This window comes from Jaculus jaculus, chromosome 6 (assembly GCF_020740685.1).
Source record: "Jaculus jaculus isolate mJacJac1 chromosome 6, mJacJac1.mat.Y.cur, whole genome shotgun sequence".
Classification (NCBI taxonomy): domain Eukaryota; kingdom Metazoa; phylum Chordata; class Mammalia; order Rodentia; family Dipodidae; genus Jaculus; species Jaculus jaculus.
The window spans coordinates 156,872,174-156,884,599 of NC_059107.1; the positions used below are offsets into that span (position 1 = coordinate 156,872,174).

General features: G+C 52.9%; 1 protein-coding gene across 1 annotated transcript in view; it reads left to right on the forward strand.

The window, feature by feature from the left end:
- The first annotated feature begins 691 nt into the window (after positions 1 to 691).
- Mgat3 (beta-1,4-mannosyl-glycoprotein 4-beta-N-acetylglucosaminyltransferase) overlaps positions 692 to 12,426 on the forward strand; it is a 39,510-nt gene continuing 27,775 nt past the window's right edge. The window contains exon 1 of the mRNA XM_045153314.1: positions 692 to 767. The gene's annotated coding sequence lies outside the window, so the exon portion shown is untranslated. The remainder of the gene's footprint in view (positions 768 to 12,426) is intronic.

The following is a 12,426-nucleotide window of genomic DNA, read 5'->3' on the forward strand; positions in this document are numbered from 1 at the left end:
CCAAGTACATTGCAGAACGGGCACATCACACGCACACACGCACACACACACACTCACACACACAAGCGCGCACGCACGCTGCCCGCCGGGCCCCGCCTCCCACCGCACGCGCGCTCACACACACACACACACACACACACACACACACCCGCACAGGACGCCCGGGGCCGTGGGCCCGGCGCACGCACGGTCACCCGCAGGGCGCGCGCACACTCACTCGCACGTCTGATCGCCCGAGCGGACGGCGGGAGGCGCGGAGCCGGCGGCCCGGGTCTGCGGTCCAGGCGCCCCCGGGGGCCGCGCCGCTTGGTGCACCGAGCCCGGCAGGCGGAGGAGGGGCCGGGGCTGCACGGGGGCGGGGCGGAGCGGGGCGGGAAGGGGGGGCGCTAGCCGCTGGGGACCGGTGGGAAGCGGGCACCTCGGCGCGCCGCGCTCCCTCCACGCTCGCCGCGCCCCCCTGCGCCCCGGGGTGCCTCCGCGCGGCCGTGCCGGGCTCGCGGGACGGGGTGGAGGTGGGGTGGGGGTGGGGGTGCTGTGGGGGGCAGGGGGGGCGGGGATCGGGTCGGGGCCGCGCCGCCTGAGATGCCGGGCGCCCGCCGCAGCCGCTGCCGCCGGAGCCGGGGATGGGGCGAGAGGCTGCGGCGGACGCCAGCATCTCCCCGCCGGGGGCCCCGGGGGCCGCGGAGCCGCCGCCGCCGCTGCTGCTGCTGCTGCTGCTGCTGCTGCCGCCGCCGCCGCCGCTGCTGAGACCCAGCGGGCGATGCATGGTGAGTTGACCGTGCTGTTCGGGGACCCGCGCCGCAGCCCTGCATCCCTCCCTCCCCCCTCCGCGCGCCCCGGGGCCTCGCCTCTAAGCTCCGCGCGCGGCTCTTTCCCCCTCCTCCCGCCCCAGCCTCTCCGAGAGCTCGGTCCTGAAGGCGGGGTGTCGGCGTGCTGCGGGGGGGGGGGTTGGTTCTGGGGCCGAGATGGGGCGGGATGCAAGCGGGGAGCTGCTCAGCCGGCGCCCCCTCCCCCAACCCGGCTGCGCCCCGCAGCTCTGTCCCTGGCCTCGGAGCCGAGCCTTAGCGCGGCGACCCCCTTTCCCTGGCTGGGCGGCGGGCTGGGGGGCGTTCCGAGGCCCGGGGCTCCAGTCCTGCTTTGTGCGCCGTACCTACCCCCACCCCCCACCGCCCCGCCGACACCTCCTGCCCGGCGCGGGGCTGGGGGCGAGAGGCCTCTGCGCTTGCCTTCCCCACCCCCGACCCCGGGCTGCTGCAGCGGCGGCGGTGGCGGCGGGCGGCCGAGGCCCAGGCGCGGTCGGGGTGCTGGGCGGGTGCGGGGGTTGGAATTGTAGCTGTAGCTGCTGATGGGGACCCGGCAAAGGCTAGTGATGAGAGAGCACCCCCATCTTCTTTCCTGGAGGAGGGGCCCTCCCTCTGCACTGCACTGCCCGGGGCGGAGGAGGGCTCCTGGCTGGGGGAGGGCGCTATAAATATCTGCAAATAGTGAGTTCTGGAACCGGGGGTGGGGAGGGGAGCGTGCTGTGGGGGGGGGGGGACGCAGTTCCTGAGCTGGGGCACAGTAAGAAGAGGTGCCTGAGGCCCAGTCTGCTCTGCCTGCTCCAGAAGGCACCCCAGGAGGATTGTAGGCAGGAACACTTCCCTGGGGGGGGATTCTTCTGTGGTCTCTCTTCTTTGCTGGGACACCAGTCCCAAATATGCCTTGATGGGGGGTCCTGGATACCGATATGTCATCTGGGAGGGTCACAGCTAAGAAAGGTCCAGGCACTGGGCCAAGCATGAAGATGGCAGAGAAAGCAAAACAAGACCCCCTTACCCCAGGACCTGGCAGCTTCAGGGTTATTAATGCTGCCCAATGCTAAGGCGATAGGCAGGGGTCCTGGGAAAGTTAGAAAAGAGGGGTTCCCTGCCCAGAGGAGAGGGGATTTACTGGAAGAGATGACAGGAGGTGGAAGAGTGTCTTGGGCAGACAGAATGGTGTGAACAAGGGGTTAGGGGTGTGAGCAACTGGCATTTGTTCCGAAATGGGGTGCAGCGTGATGGGGAACGGGGAGCCACCATGTGAGAAGTGACCTAAAGAAGGGCAGAGGCTGGAGAGGAAAGCCAAGGCTTCAGGGCCAGGTGGAGGTGAGGTTAGGGTTCACCAAGGAGCTAGCTGGCTCTGGCTCCTGAGAACAGCCGGGAGCTGTCCTGGGCAGAGAGTGAGCAAACTGGCTCAGCTACCCCTCAGGCCTGGCCAGACACCCTTGATCCTTGTCCTTTGATATAGTAGTTGGGCCCATCTCGGGCAGTTGGTGGTCTGAACCTTAGTTTTCACCTCTGTCGAGTGGGAAGCATCTTCCCCAGGAGTTCCGAGAAGGTTGAATGTGAGGAGGCATGTAGAACGCTTGGCATCTGAACCTTACGGGAAATTGTTGGACGCTGCATTGGTATTATTACCTGTAAAACAAGAACATTCCACGCCAGCTGGCGGCCAGGCCAGCTTCAGGGCCAGGCCAGGGTATAACTGAAAATCCTTTGGGGGGGTGTCTCTTGTGCCTCAGAGGAAGTAAGCGGTGAGGAGTGACTGGCTGTAGGGTGGTCTGCAGACTACCTCCTCTTGGCCCTGTGGGCACTTGCTCCTTTCTTTCTCCTCCCCCAGTGAGATTTGGGGTGTACTACTGAACTCTGCAAGGGCAAAGCCCCTTTGTTCGCCATACTGTGTGATGCACTGCCCTCTCAGCCAGCCCTCCTCAGAGGGTCGAGGGTTGCCTTGAGTGAAAGTTACTTCAAACGTTCAGGCCAAGGAATACAATGTCCTCAGGTGAGAGGTACAGTCTGGGTAGAGAAGACACAGGACTTCTGGAAGTTAGTGTCTAACTGCACACCCTTCCTCTGCATACAGCGCGCGATTCAGACCCTGGCCACTTGTCACTGGGTGGCTGCATCTCTGTCTGACCTTAGCTGCTTTGGCTAAAACGGGGAGGTGCCTGTGAACCATTTGAGCAGCTTGATGTGATTTCAGAGTGAGCCTCCTCAGAGGCTGTGCGGCCTGCCCCACGACAGGAGGGTCTCCCGTCCCTGTCTCCTTGGGGTGGCCCTGCCTCAGACAGAGGGCCATGGTATGTTCACATCTGGTTGTCTGGGAACAGAAAACACCTGCTGAGGAGCGCTGGCCAATTCCCGTGGTGCAAATTTTCCCTCCAGAGGTGCCATAGGAGTCTCATAGTAGGAGGGGGACATGCCAGCTTCAGCACCCAGGCACTCAGGACGTGCCTCGTCCCTGTGGTCGACCAAGGGGGAAAAGCCTCCGAGGCTGTTGGTGAGCTGGAGCCGGGGAGCTGTCAGGCAGGGCTGCAGGTGAGGGGCCTGAGGGCAGGTGGTGGAAGATCGGGGGAAGAACCTGCTCTGCAGTGGGGAGCAGAGAGCTGAAGGCGCCCTCCACATCTCTGAACCTGCTTCCTCCTGCTGTAGGCCCCCCTCTCTCAGGGGCTTCCCTCCACCTTGGCTTCTTCTTGGCCTTGGATTTTGTTTTTTGCACAGAATGGCCCAACTGGACCCCACACTATAGCTTAGGAATTTTTTTTTTTTTTTTCAAGATAGGGTCTCACTCTAGCATAGGCTGACCTGGAATTCACTATATAGTCTCAGGGTGGCCTCGAACTTACGGTGATCCTCCTACCTCTGCCTCCCTAGTGCTGGGATTAAAGGCGTGCGCCACCATGCCTGGCATAATTTAGGAATTCTGAGATGAGCTCTGAACAGGTCTTACGGCTCGGCTTCTAGTCGTTGACTTACGCTCTTCTTTCTACCCGAATACCTATTCTGTGCCGTCCCTTCCTGTGGCCCCTAAAGCCCTGCTGCCCGCCAGTAGCTTCCCAGTGTGCCTCTCCTGTGATGCCAGCCTCCAGCCCAGGACGGTTAGACCTTTCTCCACTGCCGTGTCCCGTTCATGCACCACTTCAGAGGAACATGTCTGTCCATGGGAAGAGCTACACCGATGGTGTCCGTGAAGTCATCCATGCCAGAAGTACCATGAAAGTGTCCTCTACAGAAGGGGACACTGAGTCACAACTTTCTATTTGCACTGACCCATCCTTTCATAGCTTGAGTCTCACTGGGTCAGAAAAATCCATGTGAGTCCTGGTCCTTGCTGTCAACTCACAGAGCACGTGCCTGTTGCCTTGGAGTGTCCGTTGTTATGTACAGACAATTAGCGACAGATATACTGAGGGGACACTGGTAATATGTGAAGAATAACTGGTTCTCAGCCTTGGCGCCAATATCCTGCCCTTTATGCCCCTTTTTCCATCCCTAGTGGAGAGGCTGACCCTCCAGGAGGCAGCTTCACACTGCAGAGAGAGAGAGAGTCAGTCACAGGAATCCTGCTTGTCATGTGTTATTGTCCCTATCTCTCCAAAGGAGACAGGGTTTGGGGACAGTGTGGAATAGCCACCCCTCATAGTCTTGCATGGAGTTAACCAGGGAGTCCATGGAAGTTAACAGGATGTTAAAATAATTTTCTTTGCACTGACTGAAGTGGATATTCCTATGTCAGCTAACTTATTTTCATCTTTTTTTATAAAAATAAAATTGGAAGCTAAGCGTGGTGATGGCACACCTTAACTCCAGCACTCAGAAGGCAGAGGTAGGAGGATTGCCATGAGTTCAAGGCCACCCTGAGCCTACATAGTGAATTCCAGGTCAGTCTGGGCTAGAGCAAGACCCTACCTCAAAAAAAACCCCAAATATATATATATAATAAAATTGGTGGGCTGGAGATATAGCTTAGTGGTTAAGGCACTTGAATGCAAAGCCAAAGGACCCAGGTTCAATTCTCCAGGACCCACATAAGCCAAATGTACATGGTGGTGCATGCATCTGGAGTTCTTCCCCACCCCTCGCTCTCAACCTCTTTTTTGCTCTCTAATAAATAGTATTAATAATAATAATAAGCAATAAATAGTAATAAAAAGTATTTTTTAAATACTCTGTATTTATAGAGGGCTGGAGAAATGGCCCAGCAGTTAAGGCACGAGACTGCAAAGCCTAGTGACTCCAGTTTGGTTCCCTAGTACCCACTTAAAGCCAGACGCACAAAGTGGCACATGCATCTGGAGTTGGCTTGCAGCAGCTGGAGGCCCTGGTGCACCCATTCTTTCTGTCTGTCCCTCTTCTATGTCTCTCTTCTTGCAAATAAGTAAATAAATAAAACTATTAAAAATAAAATAAAATAGGGCTGGAGAGCTGGCTTTTGAGTTTTCCTTTTTCTTTTGGATTTTCAAGGTAGGGTCTCATCCTGGCCCAGGCTGACCTGGAATTCACTATGTAGTCTCAGGGTGGCCTCGAACTCACAGCGATCCTCCTACTGCTGCCTCCCTAGGGCTGGGATTAAAGGCGTGTCTCACTACACTTAGCTTACAATTTTACTTTTTTTTTTTTTTTTAAATTTATTTGAGAATGACAGACAGAGAGAGAAAGAGGCAGAGAGAGGGGGGGGGGAGGGAGGGAGGGAGGGGGAGGGGGAGAATGGGCATGCCAGGGCCTCCAGCCCCTGCAAATGAACTCCAGATGCGTGCGCCCCCTTGTGCATCTGGCTAACGTGGGTCCTGAGCAATTGAGCCTCGAACCGGGATTCTTAGGCTTCACAGGCAAGTGCTTAACCGCTAAACCATCTCTCCAGCCCCCAATTTTATTTTTATAAAAAAGATGAAAATAAGTTAGCTGACATAGGAATATCCACTTCAGTCAATGCAAAGAAAATTATTACCATGCCCAGCATCCAGGTTTGATTTTTTTAGTACCCATGTTAAGCCAGATTTACAAGGTGACACATTTGTCTGGAGTCCATTTGCAGTGGCTAGAGGCCCTGGCGCACCCATTCTCATTCTCTCTGTAATAAATAAAATATTTTTAGCTGGGTGTGGTAGTGCACGCCTTTAATCCCAGCACTTGGGAGGCAGAGGTAGGAGGATTGCTGTGAGTTCGAGGCCACCCTGATACTACATAGTGAATTCCAGGTCAGCCTGGACCAGAGTGAGACACTACCTTTGAAAAACCAATAATAATATTATTATTATTAATAATAACAATAAATTAAATAGTTCTTAAAAAGATAAAATAGTGTGGTGGCACACATCTTTAGTCCCAGCACTCGGGAGGCAAATGTAGGAGGATCACCATGAGTTCAAGGCCACCCTGAGAATTCAGAGTGAATTCTAGATCAGCCTGAGCTAGAGTATGACCCTACCTTGGAAAAACAAAACAATAAAAAAAGGATAAAATAAAATTGCAACAATAGCAGTCATTCACATACGTAATTACCCAGGTTTTTGTTTGTGTTTATGAATTTAGCGCTTCTATGACTGAAACTTTGGTTCCCACTGAAATGGGATCTCCAAAGGGGAGAGGCAGGGGACTGGAACAGTCTATGTAGAATGGGGGTTTCATTAGGGGACTACCCGCTTGCTATTCTGTCCTGGCAAGCTGGGAACATTTTTTATTATTATTATTAGAGTCAGGGAGAGGGAGTGAGAACGGGCGCCCCAGGGCTTCCAGCCACTGCAGAGGAACTCCAGATGCGTGCCCACCTTTGTGCATCTGGCTAACATAAGTCCTGGGGAATTGAACCTGGGTCCTCTGGCTTTGCAGGCAAGCGCCTTAACTGCTAAGTCATCCCTCCAAGCTGGGAACTTTTCAGAAGCAGCAGAGTCTGAGCAGGGGATTGTGTGGTCAGCACCAAGCTGGAAGAGCCCTGAGATGGGTGGCCTTCTAGGTGTCCTCCCAGCTGGCCTCCCAGTCATAGTGGCTTGCTGCTGGTCATCAAGCCCTTAGCATATGTGGACGAATGCATTATCCCCACGGCTGGCCTTCTTCTTTTTTTTTTTTTGTTTATTTATTTGAGAGCAACGGGGGGGGGGGGGGGGGGGGCGCGGGAGGGAGAGACAATGGGCGCGCCAGGGCCTCCAGCCACTGCAAAGAAACTCCAGATGCGTGCACCCCCTTGTGCATCTGGCTAACGTGGGTCCTGGGGAATTGAGCCTCAAACTGGGATCCTTAGGCTTCACAGGCAAGCGCTTAACTGCTAAGCCATCTCTTCAGCCCACGGCTGGCCTTCTTAAGGCCCGGGTATCAGCACTGTTGTTATCCCCTTGCTGTGGGAGGCCTGGAACAAGGGCCCATAGGCAGGAAGTGGCAAGGCTGGGGTTGTGTTCCATTTGTAGGGCCCCAGAACTTCTCACGCTGCCTCTTTGGGCCTCCCTGGTCCCACAGATCTGTCCCTTCTCTTCCTGTGGGCTCCCAGGAGGCCTGCTCTTGAAGACATGAACACCCCTAAGGCAACCGTCTGCCTGCTTCAGGCATCTCTCCTTTCAGCCCTTAGGCCATTGCCTTTTTCTTTTCCCTTTCATCCATCTGTCCTTCCCTTTTTTTTTTTTTTCTATTTTTCTTTTCTGGTTTTTCGAGGTAGGGTCTCCCTCTAGCCCAGGTTGACCTGGAATTCACTATGTAGTCTCAGGGTGGCCTCGAACTCACAGCAATTCTCCTACCTCTGCCTCCAGAGTGCTGGGATTAAAGATGTGCATGCACCACCACGCCTGGTTACCAAGATAGCGGGTTTTAAAAAATATTTCTATTTTTATTTATTTATTTGACAGAAAAAAAGAGTGTGAGAGAGAGAGAATGGGTGCACCAGCGCTCCAGCTACTGCAAACAAACTCCAGACATGTGTGCCCCCTTGTGCATCTGGCTAACATGGGTCCTGGGGAATTGAACCTGGGTCCTTTGGCTTTACAGACAAATGTCTTAAGTGCTAAGCCATCCTTCCAGGCCCAATATAACATTTTTAAAAAAATATTTTTTATTTTTAGGGAGGGCATGGTGGCACACGCCTTTAATCCCAGCACTCGGGAGGCAGAGGTTGGAGGATCTCCGTGAGTTCAAGGCCATCCTGAGAAGACATAGTGAATTCCAGGTCAGCCTGGGCTATAGTGAGACCTTACCTTGAAAAACCAAAACAACAACAACAACAACAACAACAAGCTATCTTGGGGGCTGGAGAGATGGCTTAGTGGTTAAGGCGCTTGCCTACAAAGCCAGAGGACCCAGGTTCGATTCCCCAGGACCCACGTAAGCCAGATTCACATGATGACACATGTATCTAGAGTTTGTTTGCTGTGGCTGAAGGTCCTGGTGTGCCCATTCTCTCTATCTGCCTCTTTCTCTCCTTCTCTCTCTCAAATAAATTAAATAAATGAATTTTAAAAATTTTAAAAAAATCTTAATTCAAGGCCCACCTGAGACCACAGAGTGAAGGTCAGCCTGGGCTAGAGAGAGACTCTACCTCGAAAGGAACAGAAACAAAAACAAAAACAAAATCCACAATGTAGCCAGGCATGGTGTTGTGCTCCTTTAACTTTTAACCCCAGTACTCAGAAGCCTGAATCCAGAGGATGGGCTGCATAGGGAAATCTTGTCTCAAAAAAAAAAAAAGAAAGCCAGCTGTGACGCACACCTTTAACCCCAGCACTTGGGAGGCAGAAGTAGGAGATTACATAGTGAATTCCTGGTCTGCCTCTCAGCCTGGATTAGAGCAAGATCTTACCTTGAAAAACCAAAATAAATAAATAAACAAATCACCAAAAAAAAAAAAAAAAAAAAAAAGAAAATGCTATCTTAGGGACTGGTGATGTAGCTCAGTTGGCATGTGCAGGAAACCATATGTTCAGTCCTCAATACCACATAAACCAATGTGGTGGCACATGCCTGTATTCTCAGCATGCAGAAGATAGAGATAGGAGAACCAGAAGTTCAAGGTCACTTTCTGCTTCATAGCAAGTTCAAGGCCAGGCTGGGATACAGGAGATGTCAAAAAAAAGTCTCAAAAAAGAAAAAAAAAAACAAAAACAAACCAAAAACCAAAACAAACAAACTAAAAATGCTGGAGACATGGCTTAGCAGTTAAGGAAGCATGAGGAGAAATAGCTTAGTAGTTAAGGCCCTTGTCTGCAAAGCCTAATGACCCTGGTTGATTCCCCAGTACCCAAGTAAGCTAGATGCACAAGGTGGTGCATGCATCTGGAATTTGTTTGCAGTGGTTGGAGGTCCTGGTGTGCCCATTCTCTCTTTCTAAATATTTTTATTTTTATTTATTTATTTATCTGATAGAGAGGGAAGGAGGGAGAGAAAATGGGCGTGCCAGGGCCTCCAGCCATTGCAGATGAACTCCAGACCTGTGCGCCCCCTTGTGCATCTGGCTAAAGTGGGTCCTGGGTAATCGAACCTGGGTCCTTTGACTTTGTAGGCAAACGCCTTAACCACTAAGCAATCCCTCCAGCCCCTCTCTTTCTGTCTATCTGCCTCCTCCTCTCTCTCAAAAAATAAGTAAGTAGAATATTAAAAAGAAAAGAAAAGAAAGCATAAGGACCTGAGAGAACCATTGGCGTTGCAATCTCCCAATCCCCGGTGAACTGCTGGGTGTGGCCACATGTGCCTGTTAACCCAGTTAGGCAAAGGTGTGCAGAAACCAGGAATTACCACTGCTCCCCAAAACATAGCAAGCTCCTGAAAAACAAAAACAAAACAAAATAAAAAACCAGCGATCTCAGGTATCAGTAAGAGACTATGGCTCAAAGAAGAGCAGAACACCTGACCTTCGGCTCTGAGCACAGCAGGCGAATGTATGGGGCACAACAAGGGCACATACATGGACGTATGACACACACACTCTATACATACTAGCAGGAACAATCACTGTCCTGGAAATTCTAAGGGTCCTCGACTCCATCACAAAGTCCATGTTGCCTCATGAGACCCTGGCCTCAACCTCTACTTGTAGCCATTCCGGTCCAGGTCTCCCCACGCAGCGCTGTCCTCCAGCCCCATTGCCTCCTGTGGAGGCGGGTCCCAGGCTAGGCCTGATCCCCCCTCCGAGCTTACTTGCACTCCGGGCAGATACTGGTGGTCAGTGTATTGAGACAGACCCAGGAAAGAGGTCACGAAGAGAGCTGTCAGTGATGGGGAGGGCTGGCATACAGACACGCCCCGTGACCTGGCACCAGGCCTGGCATGCAGAAGGTGTTTGATAAATATTTCTTAAATATTTGTTGGCCGTGATTGCCAGGGAGGGGCTTCCAGAAATGAGGCAACTTGTCTGGTGTTGTTGGAATATCCCAACCACAGCCTAGGACAGCCTTGTTTACGGTTCCAAAGGTGCATCTCATATTTATGGTGCTGGGGGTATTTTGTTTTGTTTTACTTTGAGGTAGTGCCTCATGCTGTAGCCCAAGTTAGCCTGGAATTCACTGTAGCCTAAATGGCCAAGGGGCTGGTGCATGGTTTGGCCCTCACCTGGAATATTTTTTAACTTGGCTCTTGGAATAGGACAGTCTTCGCTCTGTTTATTTATTTATTAGACAGAAAGATGTGGAGAGAAGAGAGAGCGAGAGAATGGGCACGCCTGGGCCTCCAGCCACTGCAAACGAACTCCAGATGCATGCGCCCCTTGTGCATCTGGCTTACGTGGGTCCTGGAGAGTCGAACCAGGATCCTTTGGCTTTACAGGCAAGCGCCTTAACCGCTAAGCCATCTCTCCAGTCCCCAGTGTTCACTGTTGGTGCAGAGGCCTTGACAATGCAGGTGACAGGTCCCTGGTGGCCAGGGTGGCAGGAGTTTGCCCTGCTTTATTTTTTTGTTTTTTTTTTTTTGTGTGTGTTTTGGTTGTATTTTCTAGATTTGTGTGAGAAACCTGTATTACAGAAGAATGGAGTTATTTTCTAAAGGCAAGGGGGAAAAAACGTTCCTGAGAAAACCGCCCCCATTTATCTGGTTCAGGGGGCCATCACTTATGGGCCGCCTCCAAGGGATTGGCTGTGGGAATAGGAATTGCCTGGGCCCCAGCCATGTTCCCTAAGTGTACCTGTGACAATTGCCCTATCTTTCATATTTAGGTATTGATTGATTGATATATAACTGAGGATGGCTTTGAACTCCTCACTTCCTCTTCTACCTTCTTAGTGCTGGGATCATAGCTGTGTGCCACCTTCTTATTTTATTTTTTTCCCCTCATTTGGGAAAATAGGGTCATGAAGCAACTGGGATGCAGTGTCTAGGCATTTCATGTATATACCTCTGACCTTTGCAGGGCACCCGTCTGGCCTTTGTACCCTCTTCCTCCGCTGCCCCACGCTCCCGCCCAGAGGCTGGAGCCAGTGTTGTTCCCTGTGTATGACTCTTACCGTCCTGTCCTGGCAATCCAGCCTGCTGGAAAGCCCCAGTCCACCCCGCTGGGGTGCAACCAGTACTGTCCCTCTTGGGGAAGCTATTCCTGCTCCTCCCAGCCCAGTCTGTCCCCCGCCTCCCTCCTCTCCTTCTCCACCCTCATCCTTCCCACCCCCAGGCCGAGGGGATGTGAGCGGCGCAGTTGGCTGCTGTCCCCCTTGACTGACCTCTAAGCCCCTTCCCACTGTCCAGCTCAGGGCTCCGGCTCTGCATTGAGATTAGTTGTCATTGGGAGCCCTCCTCCTTGGTGAGGACTGGCAGTCTCCTCCTGGCTCCTGATTGCACTGGGCATAGAGCATTCAACGGTTCACTGGGTGCCTACTGTGTGCCAGGGGCTGGGCGAGGTGACGGGGTGTGACTGCGTGCCTGGGCGTGTGCTTGGTGCTCACCATCGGTGTATGCACATGGCCAAAACATCTACGTCACACGTGAGCACATGGTACGCTCTTGGGGGTACCTGTGACTTGGCCAGCTGATTCTTTCAGCACTTGTTTACTGAATGCCCAACAAGCAAGTGCCAGGCCTTGACCCAGAAGAGCGGTGGCTCTCTATCACTAAGAAGCTCCTGTCCACGGGCATTGCAGTATGGGCGGGTGAAAGTTGGGGGACAAAGAATGGGTGGGAAGGGCCATTCCTGCCTGGCTGTGGGTATGTACCATTTAAAATGTTCCAAGGGGGCTGGAGGGATGGCTTAGTGATTAAGGTGTTTGCCTGCAAAGCCAAAGGACCCAGGTTAGATTCCCCAGGACCCACGCCAGCCAGATGCACACGGGGGCGCACATGTCTGGAGTTTGTTTGCAGTGGCTGGAGGCCCTGGTGCACCCATTCTCTTCCTCTCTCTCTCTCAAATAAATAAATAAAATATATTAAAAATAAAATAAAATGTCCCAAGGTGTGACAGGTTGTGGAGGAGCCAGCAGAAGTCCCATCTCTGGGTGCCAGGGGAAAATACAGGGTCCCAGAGGGGAAATGGGTTGATCAGAGAACACAGACCTGAGAAGGTCCATAGAATCAGGTCTCAGAGAACTTTCCATGACTAGCCAGAGGAATGGCACCTACTGACCAAAGTGCCTGGAATACAGAAGTGCTATATTTCCATGGAGAAGATGGAGTAAGGTTCATGAGGAGGACCTGGGGGCTTGGAGGTGGGGGTATGGCTCAGTGGTTCCTT